We start from the raw sequence: 18580 nt of genomic DNA on the forward strand, positions 1-18580 counted from the left end.
CTTTCTTTCTTTCTTTCTTTCTTTCTTTCTTTCTTTCTTTCTTTCTTTCTTTCTTTCTTTCTTTCTTTCTTTCTTTCTTTCTTTCTCTCTTTCTTTCTCTCTTTCTTTCTCTCTTTCTTTCTCTCTTTCTTTCCTTCTTTTTCTTTCTTTTCCTGTAAAGATAGACAATCAAGGATTATACTCATTTAGGCAATGCAAGCTGTAACAACTGCTGATTCTTGCATGCAGTTGGGACAAGGGTATGGAAACTCATTTCACCTGTGGATCAAAAATTTTCATTCAGTTGATGCAGATTTTAATTTTCTAACAGATGGGAACTTCATGTCTCATTCCTACTTCTTAAAGAAGCCAGCCTCCATTTCCATGATTCATACAGGAGCACACCACCTTGTAACAACTGCCTATGTTAATCCTTACTCCAGACCAGCTAAGAATTGTTCACTTCCTATTGTTTTACCCTAACTCTAACTCGGTTCTTTGGCTCCTGCAGTTGTTATATTGGGCATTCATAGTCTAGGTTTCTAGGCCACTTAGATTTTTCACACAAGGAGAGCTTTAAGGAGGCTAATTTATTACGTATTTGCACAATACCTAGCAAAGAGGGCAGTGCATTCTTTATGGATTGTAAACATGACCAAAGAACAAATGTTAAAGAATAATAAAAATCCATTACACTCTGAAAAGCAACTATATAAAAAGTATTATTTCTTCAGCTGTCCTGCTCACCTCTTTGTGTATTCAAGTGATTTTAAAGTGCATGGAGAAAGGTCTCTATGGGAAATGTTTGTTTAACACTCCCAGTTAGCTGCCTAAGGAAGGAAGGGATTGCTGTCTGGAGACTGTTCTTTCTTCCTTGACTAGACATGTAGAAAGATACTTAAATTGGAAACAGGTAATGCTGGCTGAAGTATACTGCAATGAGAGTGAGAGCAAATGTGGGGATCTGTTTACAAAGAATGGCCTTACCAGTATGTGGAGAATATTAGTGTTTAATTGCTTGCTTGTTTTGCAATATCCTACAGGCACTCACTGAAGCTGGAACTTGCCTAGAACTAGCCCAGCTGCTTTCTACAGCATTAGTTTTCACATAAGGATTCTGTGCCATGAAAGTGTTTTAATTTCTGTGGTGGGCAGAACCGAGAGATGGGGTGGGAGGTGAATACCACCTGGCATTTCATAGCACAGTTGTCACGAGAATGGCAAAACCTACTCAAAGGATGCTGTGGAATTAGCATCCTCCTCCCAGCCACAAACAGAATTTCCGAGAGCTGAAAGCAGCTCATAGCCTGAGCGTGAATGAATGTACTGCTGTGACATTTGGGCTGGTTGCATTCTCTATTGCCTTACTCACGCAGCGTCGGGGGACTTGGGCTACATCTGTAAGTTGGGATATGGGGCAGTCATAGCGCCCTGGCAGCTGGAGGCACCACAGAATGCCCCTGCCATGGAGTCTAAACACAGCCTTGCTGATGGAAGAAGGATTTGGGCATTTGTGTGAGGTTAGCATCATATATTTACTATTGTGTATCTAACAGGGCAACTCACCTTCCAGGCTTCACAGCCATGTCAGTTTGCCTTTAGAAAAAGGAGGCTTTTAGTCATCCAGCAGGATCCTTCCTGTGTCATATCCAGAGACATACTTCAGTGGATTTCAGTATTTAACCACATGTCACATGTAACTTCTGTTCACCTCGTGAATATGGACTTGATTCCACTAAATGGAATGAAGTGAAATCTCAGCTATTAATTGTAATGAGCTGGGGTTTATTTTTAGGAGCTTAGATTGCTTAGTGTAGGAAAGCTCTGTTGTTCTAGCAACTGCATGAGTACCTATCCTCAACAGTAAATCATTGTATTCAAACCTCTTCAAGTATCGATAATTCATTTTATTTCCCACAATCATATTATGCATGAAATAGTACTTATCTTCTTTTGGAAATATAACTATATAATCCTTCATGCACTCTCTGTTCTTCGTAGGCAGACTTTTAGTGAATATCTGTAACTACAGGAATTTGTGCAGCTCAAAAAAAATGTCAAATAAATAAGGGCATAGCTCACACTCCAATAAACCCATGGAAAGACTCCTATTGACATCAGTAGGAATTCTACAAGGGTTTAAATGTTTCATCCTCTTTTACTCACTTTTTCCTTGTACTGTTATCTGTAATCTCCTCAATTAAATACAGTTCACCTCGTACATGAAAATGATAATGAATCCCCAAATAAGGGTGAAAAGAATCTATTAATGGATAGAAACTAGTTGATGACAGAAGCCCATTATAGTTTCTTAGGATTATGGTACCATAAAAATCAGTAGATACTCCCCAGAAAGGAGAATTTTGCCAGGAGCTTTTCTTCCACTTTAACACAGAATATTGTATTCCTTAAAGATAGGAGAAACATTAGGAAACCTCATAGGCATTGCCTCTTTTGGGGACTTTATCAGGAACAAGTTAAGTGAATTTGTTTCTTGAGAAGCTTACTGAGTTGGGTTTTTTCTCCTCTTTTATGGTTTCTTTAAAATTTCTTTAAAATTAGATCTTTGGGACCTTTGTTCACATGAGATATAAGAAAGCATCACACTAGGTATGTGCTGGAATGTGTGCCTGAAAAATACATAATGTTAATTTGAAAGCATAGTTCAATTTTAAGACATTTTCAGATAGATAAGAGCAGCCTCTTTCCTAGCAGACTGTACATAGCAATAGTAGAAAACCTTCAACATGTCTTAACTTTAAAAATGGGAATCTGGTGTGTTTTTCTGATTATCTCCATCTTCTCTTATTTTATTTTTCTCTCTATCCATCTGCAGTTCCACTGAGATCCTTCCAAAGGCCTCCCAAAGCCTGGTACAAAGGCCTCCCAAAGCCTTGATGCAAAAGCATGTATGCTAAGCACTAAAACTGCAGTGGTGGTCTTTGCTACTCTTTCTCTGGCAACAAAGCCACATGAAATAATTCTCATGCTGTTCTGTCCCCTATTCCATTGTGCTTCTTGCTTTTCCACCTCCTCTAGGTTACTATTCAATCAGACATGATGATTCATCTGTTTGTAGGGTACTACCTTGTCCTACCTTGCCTGTAGGACTTAAATATGAGGACTGAGAATAAAATATTGCAGGATTTGGTGGTTTGTTTGGTTTTTTTCCATAGTTTGGTCAGGGATCTAGTTTATAGCTTGTTCCCTGAAAGTTAAAATAGCCCTGTTTAGAGCTTGACCCCACTAATAGTTGCATCACCCCAGCAAAAGGGAGCAGCAGAGGACAGTGGTGAGCAGCAGCAGCCAAGAGAGGCCAAATACTTCCAACTTTGCTGCCAGTGAAATCCTGATGTTGTGATGCCACAATTGAGAGCATGGGTCCAAAGACAACTGACAGGTGAGTGAATTAGGTGGGACCTTGCAGTCTATGAGCTATTCCATGGGACGCACTTAGGGCAAGTCCCAAGGTGCAGTAAATACAAGTGGATTTACCCCATTTCATTAGGAAGGATGTTACCCTGCAGTGCTTAGTGCTTAGCCCTAGTTAAGGGCAGATGTACCTTACCATGGGCTATCTCACATGCTATAAATAAAAGTTATGCTGTCCTGTTCATTTGCCATATCCTAAGTTCTGTTTAAATCAGTGTAAAACCTGACAAGGATCCAGCCATTCCTTTTTTAATTTAAATTATTTTTGTCTTTTAAATTAAATTTTTCTGTGTCCTATTTAAAATCCTCCACACGCTTTCTCCAGCTCTCCATACAGTACTGACTTATCTGCTACATACATTCTCCAGTGATTGAAAATGCTGTACTTTCCACTCCCAGTGCAGCCAAGTCAAGCTGATAAACATGCTTCCCCTTCTCCTACGTGTCAGTTTGCAGTGTGCTGAACTTACATTTTCATTAACTTGACTTTAGCAAAACTTTTCACATTCCTCTAGGGATAACCTCTCCCCGATGGAACTGCTCAGAGCTCCACTGAAGTCAGACAACTTATGACAATTTCTACCAGCTGAGGTCTGCCTGAGACCATTGGGTTGTCCCTGACACCTTAATTTCTCATGAAGCTAGATTTATTCTAGAGTCCTGTCCTTTCAGTGGGCAGCTTTTTGCATGAGGAGGATTGTGTCTTTTCACCAAATATAAGTTGATGAGAGTGTTTCTCAGCAGAATTTTCTGCAGCAAGTTCTTTGAAAATGGTTTTCACTGAGAGGGGAAAGGGAAAGACAACCTCATTGTTTTGAACTATAATTTTCTTGCTGAATTATTTATTGCTCCTTCTGCTTCTGTTTCCTCAGGTGTTCTTTCAGGTGAAATGCCCTTAAAGCTGATCACATCCATGCCACTGTGTCTTTTTCACTTTTCTGTAGTACTACATTTCCTTTATTCTTGGATCTGTTAAGAGAGCTATGGCATATCAATTGCAGAGCCTACAGCTTCACAAAGATACCACGCTAGACAGCTTTGAGTTTCAGGAATGTGTCAAAGGTCCTTTCCTTCATTTTTGTCCTTTCACAGCACAGAATACTCACAAAGATGCTGTGGCTGCTTTTCCTTTTAGTTACATTACATGATTCTGATTATCAGATAAATTTATAATCTCATTGCATCCCCCACCCCTATCTCTTTCAATTTCGTGAATGTCATGTTGTTTGACCCATGACTTACCAGCCTGCTTGCATATTATAATTAAAAGTCAAGCTCAGAAACCACCACTATACTTTATACTAAATATTTAACTCATGTCCTTGTCAGGAAGACAAAACCCTAACCATAGATTTAAAAATGGCCTTCAAAATCAGAAACCATTATCTACAAAAAGGTTTATTCTCAGTTCAGCCATCTATAATTACTGTACAATACCAAGCATCTGTCTATCCTATTTATATTGCCAAGATGAAATTACAACCATGGTTTTATTCTTTTTATTTTTATACTGAGAACTAGCATAATCCACATTCTTTACAAAAATAATCACCCTCAGCCATTTAATGGTATTAGCTTTTCATTTTCACTGAGTCTTCAAAATCTCTCTTCATATGAAATTTATTAAGAATTCTCAAATAAAAGTATTTTTTTAGGTATAATTATCTGTTGTTCTTACTTTGTAAATGTAGCAGCAAGAGCAGTACTACTTGATTACCATCAGTAACATTAACACTAGATTTATATACTGAAAAGGAAGGGGATGGAGCTCCTGGTAACAAGTATCTTTACCAGGGTCCTACTGAACAATGAGGGCTGTAATGCTTAGCTCAGCTAGTAACTAGAAATTTATTCACTAAGTGCTGGCTCAGACTCTAAAACTAAGCATATATTCCTCATATGGATAATTCCATTGCCATCAGTGAGATAATTTATATAAATAAAATTCAAACACAGCTGTATGTTTTCAGGCTCTTACTGTGTAAAATCACCTAAGCATGTCTGCAGAAATGAGAGGAAATTCTGGTTTCTGGTCATAGATTAATTCTGTTGCTTTTTCCAAAATCTTTGGCTCCTCTCTTACCATTTTCTTTTGATTGGTTTGACCTTTGATCCAAGTCTTACATCCATGTCCCTGTGTCGTTAATTTTTGAGGCTCAGCCTTGCTCCCCTCCATCCCCTGAGTCTAAGTAGCAGCAAACTGGAAGTTCACTCTTTGACATCATCTTCAGTTTTCGGTGCTGTGAAAAGACACAAAAGCTGCCTGTAGTCTCCTGACCTGCCTTTCCCAGAACAATCCTTTCTCAAGTACTGAGAATCTGGGTGAGCAGGTATCTCATAGATTTTGTCGTTTGTAAGCAACCTTGCTGAGAGTGGATGAGGTCACAGTGAGCTGTTTCAGAATTGGCTCTTTTTTCACTCTGGGTATGTAGAAAGACATAACACTCCCTGCCAGCATCAAACAGAAATATCAGCAACTGTACTATTTCGAATAGGTTTGGGGTCTAAATTTTTTCCTCGGTGTTATCAGCTTCTTTTGGGGTGATACTAAAATCCAAACCATATCCATAGCTTATAGGTGCAACAGCATCAGAGGAACTGGTAGCAGAAGCTTATTGACCATTGGTATCAGGAGTCTCCATGTGAAGTCCCATCAAGCCACTCTAATATATTCCTTTCTGAATACAAGTAGTCTCAGTGCATTATCTGCTTTTGCCACCTGACTCTTTGTGGCCTGATTTCAGAGAACATAAATTGTATAATATAAACAAAGAAACTAAATCGCACTGAGATCTATGTATATTTCTTGTAGGACAAAGCTTAAAGACTTGGGGTTTCTTTGGTTGGTTTTTTTTTTTTCCTTTTGGTGATTGAAAGTAAGGAACCAATGTCCATGATTCAAAATCCAAACAAACAATTGAAAATTCTAGTTTTAGAAACATAACTTGGTTTAATGCCTGGACTTGAAAAATTTTTTTTAAGTAACACAAATATATTTTTTCTTCTCTGCTGGGAATCTTTTCAGCATAGAGCAGCTTATTTTAGGTAGGAAAAGTGAAAGTGGATATGCAAAATTCTGGCTAAAAATCTTGAGGAATTTTTGATAGTGAGGTTGTTTAGTCTTCTCAGTTACAACAGTCTTGGTACTGGAGACTACTAATAGTAGCAGAATTTTACTGTACTTCTATTAAATTACAGTCCTTTTAACCGTGCTAGCTCAACAGTTTGAGTTAAACTTAAGGAAACATTTGAAATATAAATACTACAGTACAGAACAATGAAGAACTAAAGGTCAAATCCTTTGCTGATGTGTACAGGACTCTAAAACTTGGGAAGGGGAGAGAGCAGCTCATTTTCTTTGGTTAATTTTAGGTTTTCACTCTTTTTGAGCATTAGGAGAGAGCAGATGGTATTGATATTTTGCCCACTTTTATCATTGCTAACCCTTCAGTTTGAAATGTATTTATGTAGCCTCATTGTCATGGAAATGCACAGACGGGAAACTTTAAATCAGCTCAGCCATGTATGTGCTTTTGTAAACCTCTGTTTTCCTTATTTAGCTACAAAAAGAGCCTGGTTTATTTCATGAGCATACATATTTTTGATAGTTGATGTTTTAACAAAACTTGGGGAGCAAGCGTTGGCCATACCAAATTAACTGCAGAGCCTAAAATTAAACTTACTAATACAGGGGCATAGATGCTTCAGTACTGAATTTAAACGCAGTAGCAAAGGCAGTGGAGTGGTCTCAAAAACTTCTGTTAGTCCATAAAACATTTGCAAAGCTGGTTTTGGCTATTCCTCAGAACCATTAAATATTTATGTAGGTCAGTGTCTCCCTTCACTAAACTGATCAAAGTAAGTGAGATCAATAATGACCTTTCTTCTGATCCAAAGCCCTTATCATATCATAGAAAATTCCTAGAGATTTAAAACAAAGGGCACGAGGTCTATGAGGGTGATGAAGAAGGCAAACAATAGTAGAACATAAATTCAGAGAATGTGTTATCGGAAGTGCCCGGTGCAGCTGTGTCTGGAGAGACCCTGCTTTTACCGCGCATGGTATAGGCAGCAGCTGGTGCGCTGTCTCCTCTTCGGCGTGAACCAAGTAGGTCCCTTGGCAGAGCAACTTCTATGAGCACAAGTGGCCAGAGAATGAATTGGGTCCTGCACCTCCATGCAGTAGAGTAGAACAGTAGTTCTGACCCAATCCAGTCCAAGGCATGCCAGCTCCCTGAGCACTGGAGCTCTCATCAGGTGAATGAAAGCAGAGTGCACATGTAGGGATGAGTTTCCTGCTAAAGCCAGTGACAAAATAGCCCCACGGAGGAAAGCAGAGACGCTATGAAAACCAGAGTTTTCCTCAAATTTTATGCTCTGTGCACATTTATTCTTAGTGTTCCTTCTTTTTAAAATGAGCAAACAAATAAACATTTGCTCTGAAGACAAAATTACTTCATTCGGGACAATTATTCTGAACTTGTGATATGAGGGAGTCTGTTTTAATTTTCAACTTTTCTATTTTTGAATCTCTTATTAGTTCTGTCTTCTGAATGATGTTTGCAAATCATCAACCTAAAAAATGCAGAGAAAAAAATAATCCGTAATAAATAGATTAGGCAGCAGTGAGGAACTGGAAGGTACTAATGCTGGGAGAGACCTGCTGGAGAAGGCAAACAGCAAATTAGATTTGCATTTGTAATTGATATGGCAGCACTAAAGACAAATGCAATTTGGGGGAGGATATGGAAAGGCATCATGTGAGATCAGGATGAAATGTAATATTCTATTTAATTCTGGGCACCAAATAACCAGAAAGGTCAGTTAGGAGTTAATTAGGATGCAGTGTATTGGTTCTTAGAACCACATTCCCCTGGGGATTCTTCTAACATTAATGCATTTAGCACCAAACACATTTTCTGCTTCTTCAGTTTTCTAGTCATCCCACAGATTTTGCTTCATTAGTCTTTTTCACAACTGAAAAGTCCATCGGGGTTCTGTCTTTGCACTTCTTACTGCATTTCAGTCTCTCCCTAGAAAAGCAGCTGCATGGTCACCACCTCACTATCGTTTTAGGAGATTAGACCTCTTTAGGAGACTAGGGCCAAAAATCCATATTCCCAAATCCTCTGTTTTTTCAGTCTTTTTCATAAGCATTTCCTGAGAGTTATTGGGATTCCTGTTTGGAATCACAGCAGAAAAGGAAAAAAAAAGGCCCAGAAAAGTCAGTAGCTTAAAAATGATGGTACTGATTTTGTACAGTCTCTCTGCCAAATGTCTGAATAGCCTTAAACCTCTATTTTAATTGAAATAATATTTTTAAAGTTAAAATACTTGAAAAAGCCATCTTAACTGACAAACCTTTGTACTTCTATACTAGACATTAACTGTCACCTTGAAATTAGCAAGGAGATAGATAATTTGAAGGTACAGATTGAGTGATTTATGGGCTTCCCTTTTCATTTCAGTGCTACTACAATCTCACCTGAGATCACTGCTGTAATCTAGATGAATGTTACAAAGGTATTTGACAGAATATGGACTCTAATTATCTTTTGCCAATGCGTCTTCAAGGAAGTCTTTCTTTGATGAAATTTTAAAGGAACCCTATGGGCTGTGAATTATAAAGTAGCCACTAAGAGCTCATCTATAATAAGATGAATAATACAAGGTTCTCTTTATTCTTTTATTTATTGTCTCAAAGTAAAATCTCTGGAACAAATATCAGTTTATCATAATGAGTTATGGTAATCTGGGGTGGTGCATGAGGTTTTAGAATACAGATTAAATGGATATATGTACCTTTGACCCACAGCCCAAGCTTGCTTCCATTACCAAATGCACTGTAATGTACTAGCCTGATTATCTACAAATCCAGATTTTTAAAATTCCTGTATACCCAGTTTGGATATCTAATTTTGCTTGATTCATTTTTGAAGTGTGTGCTCTTATTGCAATACTAGTTTACTTTGTGCTCAAGAAAGTTGTTTCAGTTTTCTATTTCTGTGTATCTACTTTGTAAATTATAAAAAAAATATTCATTTTAAAACATACTGCACTTAAAATTTTCTTTTGGACTTTTGGGTGAGGATTTAAAGAGGAGCTAATAAAATTATTGGAAATCACTTGGGCATGAATTCATGAACACACTAGGCAGTCTTCTAAAGATCCTCTCAGGTCTTAGCTGATATTTCAGGCATATTACTGAGTCTGTACATTTAGACAAATTATCTCTCCTTTTCAGAAATCTCCAATTACTGTGAATGAGCACCAGCATTGTAACATTGCATAATCTCCGTGCTTTTTTACTGGCCTTTCTTAAAAGCTGAATACCTAAGGAAATAGAACATTTCCGCAAACTGATCAAATATCCTCCTCAACCATAAAAAGTACTTTTGAAAAAGTACTTTTAAAAAATTGTTTTGATCCAGGACTTCATTTTAGTGTAGTTATAACATCCTGGTATTTAGTAGTCTAACAAGGAGAGAGTGAAAAGAGGTCAACAGCTGAACCTAGATCAACTTCATGACAATGGAAATTGCTTCTCCTTTTTTCTTCAATTAGAGGACAGATTTTCAGATCTGTGGAGTTTAATTCTTTCATTATTGCAGTTTGAATCTGATTATGTGCTTTACATATCTGTGAAGTCATCTTATTTCTAGTTTTAAAAGTTCTTTTATACCAACACATCAGTTGAGAAACCTCTCCTTTGTCCCGTTTTCTCTTCTTCTTTTCCAAACCTAACTACTCTTGGGTATAATTGGAAGACCTCTCCACCTTTCTGTTCCTCTGGAAGAAATTTAGAGTAGGAATAAATCTGTCAAAACTCCCATCAGATGAAATAATGATTTTGCTCATTTATTTTTTGGTACCTATGCTCAGAATATATAGAGCAAAGAATATGTTGCATAATATCTCCTCCTCTGGAAACAGGACATTGTAATTATATTAGCAATACTATTCCCTTATAGTTGATCTCATGCATACAAATAAAAAATAATCTAAGTAAATTTTGCATTAAAGCAAAATTTTTTTTTAAAAAAGGAGGCATTTGAATGCAACCCTCTAAATAAGTTTTTCTCAAATATAAATGTACAGCTCTTGTCTTTATTGAGCTCCACACTTCCAAGACTGCATTATCTGACGATCAGTTGACACTTGGAAAATACTGCAAGTGTTGTCTTGAGATAGCTTTACAGTTATCGTTAGATTAAAATACAGGGCTTCCACAAAAAAGCTACTTTTGGAAGATTTTTAAGAGAGAACAAATAAGAGTATGACAAAGTGAAAGACTTTGTTTATCTCTGAGTTTCCTTCCTTCTTCCCATGCACATTAAGTGGGAAGTAGGATGGCTCTCTGTAGAGTCTGGAGTAGAGAGTAGCAAACAGGGTTTGTGAAAAGGATCACAGATGTCTTTTCCTCGAGAGGAGAGAGGGTGCCAGGCATCAGCTGGTGTGTAGTTGAGACCGTCTGGGATGTGATCAGGGCCCTGGTTTGATCCCCACATCTCTCACACAAGGATGAAGAGGGAAGGTCAGTCACTATCAGTTTAAGGAAGCCTGGGACACAGAAGGGCCCAGGGGGACAAGGTGTCTCCTTCTCCCTTGCTCAAAGGAGGTCCAGCATGGAGCACAAACACCAACGTGTGCCCCACGAAATTAATCAGATTTGAGGGCAAACTCACTAAACATACAGATTTTCAAACACCTGGAGAAACAGCCTGAAGAAGAAAAGGATTTTCAGCTTTCACTCTAGCACAGCTAACGCTGTCTGTCATGTGTGTAAGTGCTGGTGCATCAGGGAAATAATTTCCTTTCTATAGGTTAACAAAAATAGGAACACCCCCATCTGACTGACATATTTGTCATGTGTGGAGATCAAACAACAGCTGCCTAAAGAGCTGCAAAATTTGACCAGACAAGTGCAGGGATGATCGAGATCCACTTTGGTTGCCTACAAGCGCAGAAGTGGTTACCTGATTTCCGATGAACTACAGCTGGTTCTCTGCCTTTCCCAGAGTTCATGCAAAGTGGGTGGATCAGGTGGTGTTTGCTCTGCATGCCGGGGGCCAGTGGTCCCGGCGCAGGGCTTTGGGGCTGCGTGCAGCAGTGCAGCTCTTCCCCCGGCCCAAGGCCGACAGTGATGGGCATGCAGGGGACCTCCCAGCTCCTGCAACTCTGCTGACATGGCAAAAGGTGAGCTGGAGCATGTAGTTCACCGCTTTCCACACCTTTGCAAATACTGTTGGGCCAGTGCACTGTAACAGCACAGACGAAAATTTGACAATAACAACCAGTTATTCTTTTTTTTTCAGTGAAAACAGGAGGATGTATTATCCTATTGTTGGCTGTGCAAACATTGTATATTTGTATTAGATAGAAAACATTCTTGCAAACTAGAAAAGATGTGTTTCACTCATCATGAGGGTGGCCTATGTTGCCATTGTGTTTTTAAAATCAGATATTGCTTTACCTGCTAGATATCAAACTGTTGGCTAACACAGCTGATCACTTACCAAAATAATACAATGTTAAACGATTCCTAATGTAATGAGGGTCTTTGATTACAACATAGAGATTTTGCTTAAAATTCACAAGAGGACTTCCTGTCCTGGTTTGTCCATTTTCCCCTGATAAACAACATTAGGAATATGAACAGCAGGGCAGTCTCAGAGTGCATTTTCATTAGAGTGAAAGAGTATCAGCAGACTCATCTTGGATAGCTCAGCTGATATAAAAGCACCTATATCCCAGCCACAAGGTTTTGCACAATTGGGGGTATCCCACATTAATTGACATTTTGTAAAGATACTTTTTCCCTGTTGTAAACAAAACATTAAAAATTACCGTTATTGGTGTATGACATGTAGTAATTATCAAACCATAACAATTCTCTTTAAAAATTAGTTTTGCCGAGCTACAGAATTTGCCCTAGCTGCATGTGGTGAGGAGAACCTCGTGATGAACCAGGACATGGTTTTACTCAGGCTGCCGATTTCAGGAGAAGCCAGGACTAAAAAGCAATGAAATCAATAGGTACCCTTCCTTTAACTGCAATATTCTTCACTGTGGAACTTCAGTGATGTTTGATGTCTGTATTATTGAGGTGTATTTATTTTTATTTGCTGTGCACATTTACTAGACATGCAATCTCCTCATTAGCCTAAATAAGCCTATAATGTTCCTCTGAAAGAGAGAAAGAAAGGAAAAAGAAAGAAAGATCAAAGGCCAGGAAACTTGCAGCTGCACTGTTAAATGGGATAAGTGATAAAGTACACAATGAAATGTGAAGAGTTAGGGTAACAAAGTCATTGAACTTCTACCATTATAATGTAAATATTTTATTTGCAATTAGAAAGAAGACCTACTTATTTTGCTATAATTCCGAATAGGTTAGTAATGAACCAAAACAAATCACAGCTATGCCAAACAGGGTGAAGAAAACAAACAGTAGTGTAAGTGCATTATTGCCCTTAGTAGTCTAAGTGCATTATTAACCGTAACAGTTCTCCTGTAGTGATCAAACTATTATTTAGTAAGGCAGGCAAAGAAATAAAGCAACATGTTAGATCCAGAATCGCCATAGAGGTCCCCCCAGTACACAAACTAGAATGCAAAATACACCTATTGTAATGTTAATGCCAGTCATTTCAATGTAAGGCATAAAGCAGTAGACCATTTTCAGTCTTTCACACATCTTCCACCAGATCTTTACCTTCCCATTCAAATATAGCCAGCACAATAAAACATAGGCTGTGAATCCTTAGTTATAGGTACATATAAACACTCTTTTGAAGATGGTGCATTGTATTGATTTTCCCTCCTAGGTACTTCAATGTTTAATAATAATAAAATGAAACACACAATAATTACATCTGCCATGATATTAAAAACACTTCACAGTCTGCTCTATTAGTCCCAGAATTTATGTTCTTTTCTTTTGAATGACCCCAGTTCATTATGTGGGAACCAGGGCAGGAGGGAGCTTTTGCTAAGCTTTTTATTTTGAAACTATTCATTTTGATTTAAGAGCCTGCTTTGTAACAGAAAATTCATTGGGATTTTTCTGTGTTCTGGGACAGGTACAGGAGTCTGAATAATAAGTGTCTTGTTGCAACACTGTTATTTCATATACTAACTCGATGTGCAAATGAAGACAGTTAGAGAAAAAGGAAAATTAACTGAAAGTATCTGTAGGTTAGTCAAACAGAATCTGGAAATTAATCTGCTCAGCTGAACATCCTAAAGCCCAACCTGAAACAACAAAGCTGTTGCATATATCAGTGTGATAGTAAATAAGCTGAAGAACATTTTCTGCAGAGACTGCAGCTGGACGGATCAACACTTTACAAATGTCACGGCTGGTGGAAGGTGTCCCTCATCTTCCCCTCATTGTCCTCTTAGTGCTCTAAAATTCAGAAGCAATAAGAAGGTGAAGAGTGCTCTGAAGCTGATTCAGCAGCTCTTGCTTCTTTGAGTGGTAAATAAGATAATCCCTCTGTTTGCACAAGTGCACAAAAGAGATGTAAGCATTGCATCCAAAACATATGTAACCTGTACTCCTCCCCAGAGACACCTGGGTACTAATGTGCCATCTAGTTAATAAGGTCATAGACTACAAGGCCAAGAGAAACCTCTGCAATTTTATTATCTAGCTGTGTTAAACATCTATGAAGTTATTCTTGTTTGAACTGGAGTTCTAAGAAAAACATTTACTTTCATTTTTCAAATTAGCATTGATAGAATTATTCACAACCTTGATTAAATTGTTGCAAGATCTAATAACTCATGCTGTTAAAACTGTGAATCCTATTTTTAGCCTGGATGTATCTGGCATCCATATCTAGCCACTAAGCCTTTGTTAAAGCTGTTTGCAGACTGAAGATACCATTGTAACAGTTATGTTCTCCACACTGGTCTTTATATACAGTTGCCCTCTTTCCCCATCATCTTCTCATTGGTAAACTAAACAGACTAAGTTCTAGGTGCCTGTCCATTCTCCAGTCTTCTAAGTATTACTGGGTCTCTCAATACAATTTAGCAAAAGCTTTTTGAATTGTGATTTTCCAGTACAGATCTCGCCAATATCAAATAGAGAAACAATATTTCCTCTTAAGCAGTACTCCCTTTTTTATATAGTCAAAGATCTCATTAATCCATTTGGCCTCAGCATCACACTGTGATGGTTATCTACCAGGATCAGCCAGCTTTTTTTTACAGTCAGTGCTTCCATGTTGGTCTTTTATCTTGTAATTATGGCTGGACTGTATATGTAGGACTTGGCTTCTGTTAGTGTTATATTTTTTGTGTATCTTTGGATGTCCTAGAATGTGACCTAGCACTCTCTAATAAGTAATTAATTACACTTTATATCAGCAAGTTATTTCCACTGCACTTTTAATCACCATTACAGTATATTCATTTTCTATTAGGTCTTAACTGTCCAAAGATGTGGTCCTAGGCCCTGAAGATACTTGCTAAGGAGTCACAGTTTGCAGAGTTAACAATTAAGGCACAAGCCTTACAACAGCTAAAGTGTGCAACATTTACTTAGTATTTTCTTAATCAAGAAGCAGGATTGTATGTATTGTATTGATGCTGTGACTGAAAGAATGGTCCTTCTGCTTAGTTTCTCACAAGTTTTCTTCCTTGTTTTCTAAAGCCAGCATAGTGAGGTCTGTATTTGTGTCCTGTGCTGCATCCTCTGACTGCTAGTTCCAGCTGTGTGGAAAAAAAAAAAAAATCTCTGAATATAATTACTTGCTTTCTGATAGCATGAAATTATAAAAAAAGAGTAAGGTGTATTGGTGAAGTTCATCACTGGCCATTAGTGCCTACTCCATCCCAGATGTCAAATATTTGAGGTAAAGGAATAACCTCACTACTTGCTCTCTTAGTGTCACTTTTGATTAGCTATCACAGCAAGGGAGAAGAGAAGCCACAACAAAATTGCCCTGATATTCACAGAAAGTTTCATTACCTATGTTAATTAATATTGTCTTAAATCTATCTTAAAAAAGCAGTGTCAGTTTATCTCAAACATAGTATCTCGCAGCTGGTTCTCCTCTTTCAGGAAGAACCTCAAACCACCTGTGTTCTATAGAAAAGTCCTTCAGCACGTCTAATTCCCAGACTCTGAAAGCAGTGAATGATCAGCCAAGCCTCAGGGCTGAATGCATATTTTCAACTGTATTTAAAAACTATTTAATGTATAATATTAAGTGATCTATGCTTTGTGATTACTTTTTTCATTTCAAGAAACAATTCACTATGTGTAGTGATCACCCATATCAGTGTACAGCTCATTGGTCCACTGCGTAACAAAGTCTGAAGAAAAGACTTTGTGTTCATTTTAGTTACTAGAGTTTAGCACTTTGACTGTAATCGATAATAGCTTTCTTGCCACATCATCTATTCCTTTGTTTAATGTTAACTTTCTTCCAAGCTATTCTCCTGTAAAGGCTGCTTGCAGGCAACTCCTTTTCATGTAGACTTTTAAACTTGTGGCTGAAAGTCATTCCTGTGCAAATAGCTGATTCTAAGGATTCAGGTCTTTTCTAATTTTTCATTAGCACTGTGCAAATGTCATAACACTATTCTGGATAATCTAAAAAAAAAAAAAAAAAAAAAAAAAAAAGAGAGAGAAATAAGACTTTTCTGGTGTATTTATCAATTTTAAATGTTTTCTGACCATAAATGTTCTTGTCTGTCAACACTTCATGAGGTCAGTTGCTAGAATAGAAGGTCAGCTGGGACAAGAATGTAGTGTGGAAACAGGGAGTCAAAGCACGATATAGATGAAATTTCCTCTTTGCATTGATCCTTCACAGAGTCCTGTTAAGTCCATTCTGCTGCTTGGCTGGCTTTAAAGCCCCACTTGACAAAAAACATTTAAATAACCTTTGTATTCAACAGAGATCTGTATTTTGGGGGGTGGGAGCTGGCTTTTTTATGGCAGCATGTGATTTAGGGATTATTAAGGCAACAGTAGCAGAGACTCTTAAATCATAGCAGAGCTTTGTGTTAAATTACATAGTGCTGAGTTCTGTGCTTCTGGGTAGTTTTTCTTAATTGTGCTTGTTAGAATGTACTTTAGAGTTACATGTCTTGCACAGTGATTTATGGGTATAGATCTTGCTTCTGCTCATAAATAAGAAACCTTGCATTCTCCCTAGGGCTGCATGGCCCACTAAATACCTGTAAAGGTATAGCATCCCAGTGAGCCATTTAGCTCATTCCCTGAAGGCCATTACCAGATCTTCTCTTAGTAGTCCGTTTTAGGATGTCTGATCTGTTGCCCTACTATCACTCTAAGTCCACTAAATTAAATCTATGTGAGGAGGTCCTTAGCACTTTCTATTTGGTCAGTCTTTCAGGTGTTCTGCCTCAAGCCAAACCCAAACTGCAGGCAACAAAGTCTGTACCAAACTGGATTTGAACCTTGTCTTCTCCCTTCTGCGTGCTCATGGGGCTCCACTCAAATTTTCTCCTTGTTGTTATCAAGGGAACTCAAACTAGAAGCCAGCCTTCACAAATTTGACATGTTAAGCCTCATAAACATCAATCTTAGATACTTTTCTCCAGCTCAAATGAAAATCAAACGCTATACTTGTTTGCTCTGGCAAACTAGGAACACGTTATAAGAGGAGCTATTTCATAGTTTTATCCTAAATTTCTCTCTAGATTTCTAGTTCAGAATTCAGTTTCAAGGTCTTTGTTTTCCTGTAGAATTTATGCCTGTAGTATGTTACTGAAATTAGTCTCCAAAAAAGCTTGGTTTTTTTTTTCACTGCATGGAATTAATCTTGCCTGCCCTGTGATTTTTCTTAAATAGTCAGAACTCCAACAGAAGTTTAATACCAATATTTTAACAAAATTACATGCTCACAAGGAGTGGAACCACTATACATGTTTTTAAGTAAATATTCTAGAGATGCAAGTTTTATAAGCAGCATGTGCCTAGTTATATTTTTACCATTATAGGAGGAGAATTACATGTCTATTTGTCCCTTCCTAAGCCTGTTTCTCAGATGTTAAACAAATTAAGCAAAGAAGTTGCTGCTACCTGTTACTCTTGTTTGTTTTAGAACATCTCTTGTCTCTGAGGTTTTTACATGCTATAGTATTTTACTGCTCCTGACCATGCATCCACATATTCAGAGTAGACCACTTTGAAGTGCTGCTGTTCCCAGTTTAGATTTGGAGAGCTAAGGCACAGGAAGAAAAAAAGACAGCTTTACGTTGCAGACCAATGCAGAGATGCTGGAGCTAGCATCAAGGAAATTGCTGGACCACATGGTACAGTACAGCAGCACAGGCTGGGTGCAAGTAGAAGGACTGAAATGCTACATGTTGCAGAGCCAGCTGGTTCAGCAGCCGCTCTAGGATTTCTGCAGGACATGGCATCACCATGTATAGTCAGGCAGAATGGGACTTCTCTAAGGTTACACAGAAACAATCCATGTCTCCTGTGAGAGACCTGGTCACTAGACTGTCCTTCCTCCTGTTATTCACCTCCTGGGTGTGCAGAGCTCTCTGCAGAACAGGAGGACCGAGAATTTCAGACTAAATGTTTCAGACTGAAAGATTCACAGGCTCAGAGCTGGCAGGGAAATAAAGCTAGCCACTGCTAGACAATGCATCAGAGACAAGTGGGAGCAAAGATACCTGTTACCCAACACTGCTGTAACCATTAGACTACACTGCTTCAAAAATATATTATTATTGTTATTGTTTTTGTGTCTATTTATAGTTTTTAAAGAAGTTTTTCTTAGCTGCAGAATATGTAAATTCCTGACTTATTTTCAAAGATCCCTGTTCTTCAGTTCTAGTAAATGTCTTGAAATATTTCACTTAAATGAAAACTTGCATATAAATATTCAATGAGTTCTGCTGACCAGAATAGATGTGTTCATTTATCCTTCAGGCAGACATTTTGGAGAGTCAGGAACAATTATGCTTACTTGGGGTTTGGTCCAGAAAGTACATATCTCTGTCAGTATCAACCTTTCCTGTTGCAATGAGGCCCAGTATCCACTCAGCCCACCTAATGGTGGTGCAAAATATTATATATGAATCCTGTAATATAAAAACTTCTTTTTTTCATCCCATTCACTATGCTGAAGAGATTGTCCCTGTTCATGGCAGGGAGGTTGGACTAGATGACCTT

Source organism: Athene cunicularia (assembly GCF_003259725.1).
Source record: "Athene cunicularia isolate RWA chromosome 4 unlocalized genomic scaffold, athCun1 chr4_part3, whole genome shotgun sequence".
Lineage (NCBI taxonomy): Eukaryota > Metazoa > Chordata > Aves > Strigiformes > Strigidae > Athene > Athene cunicularia.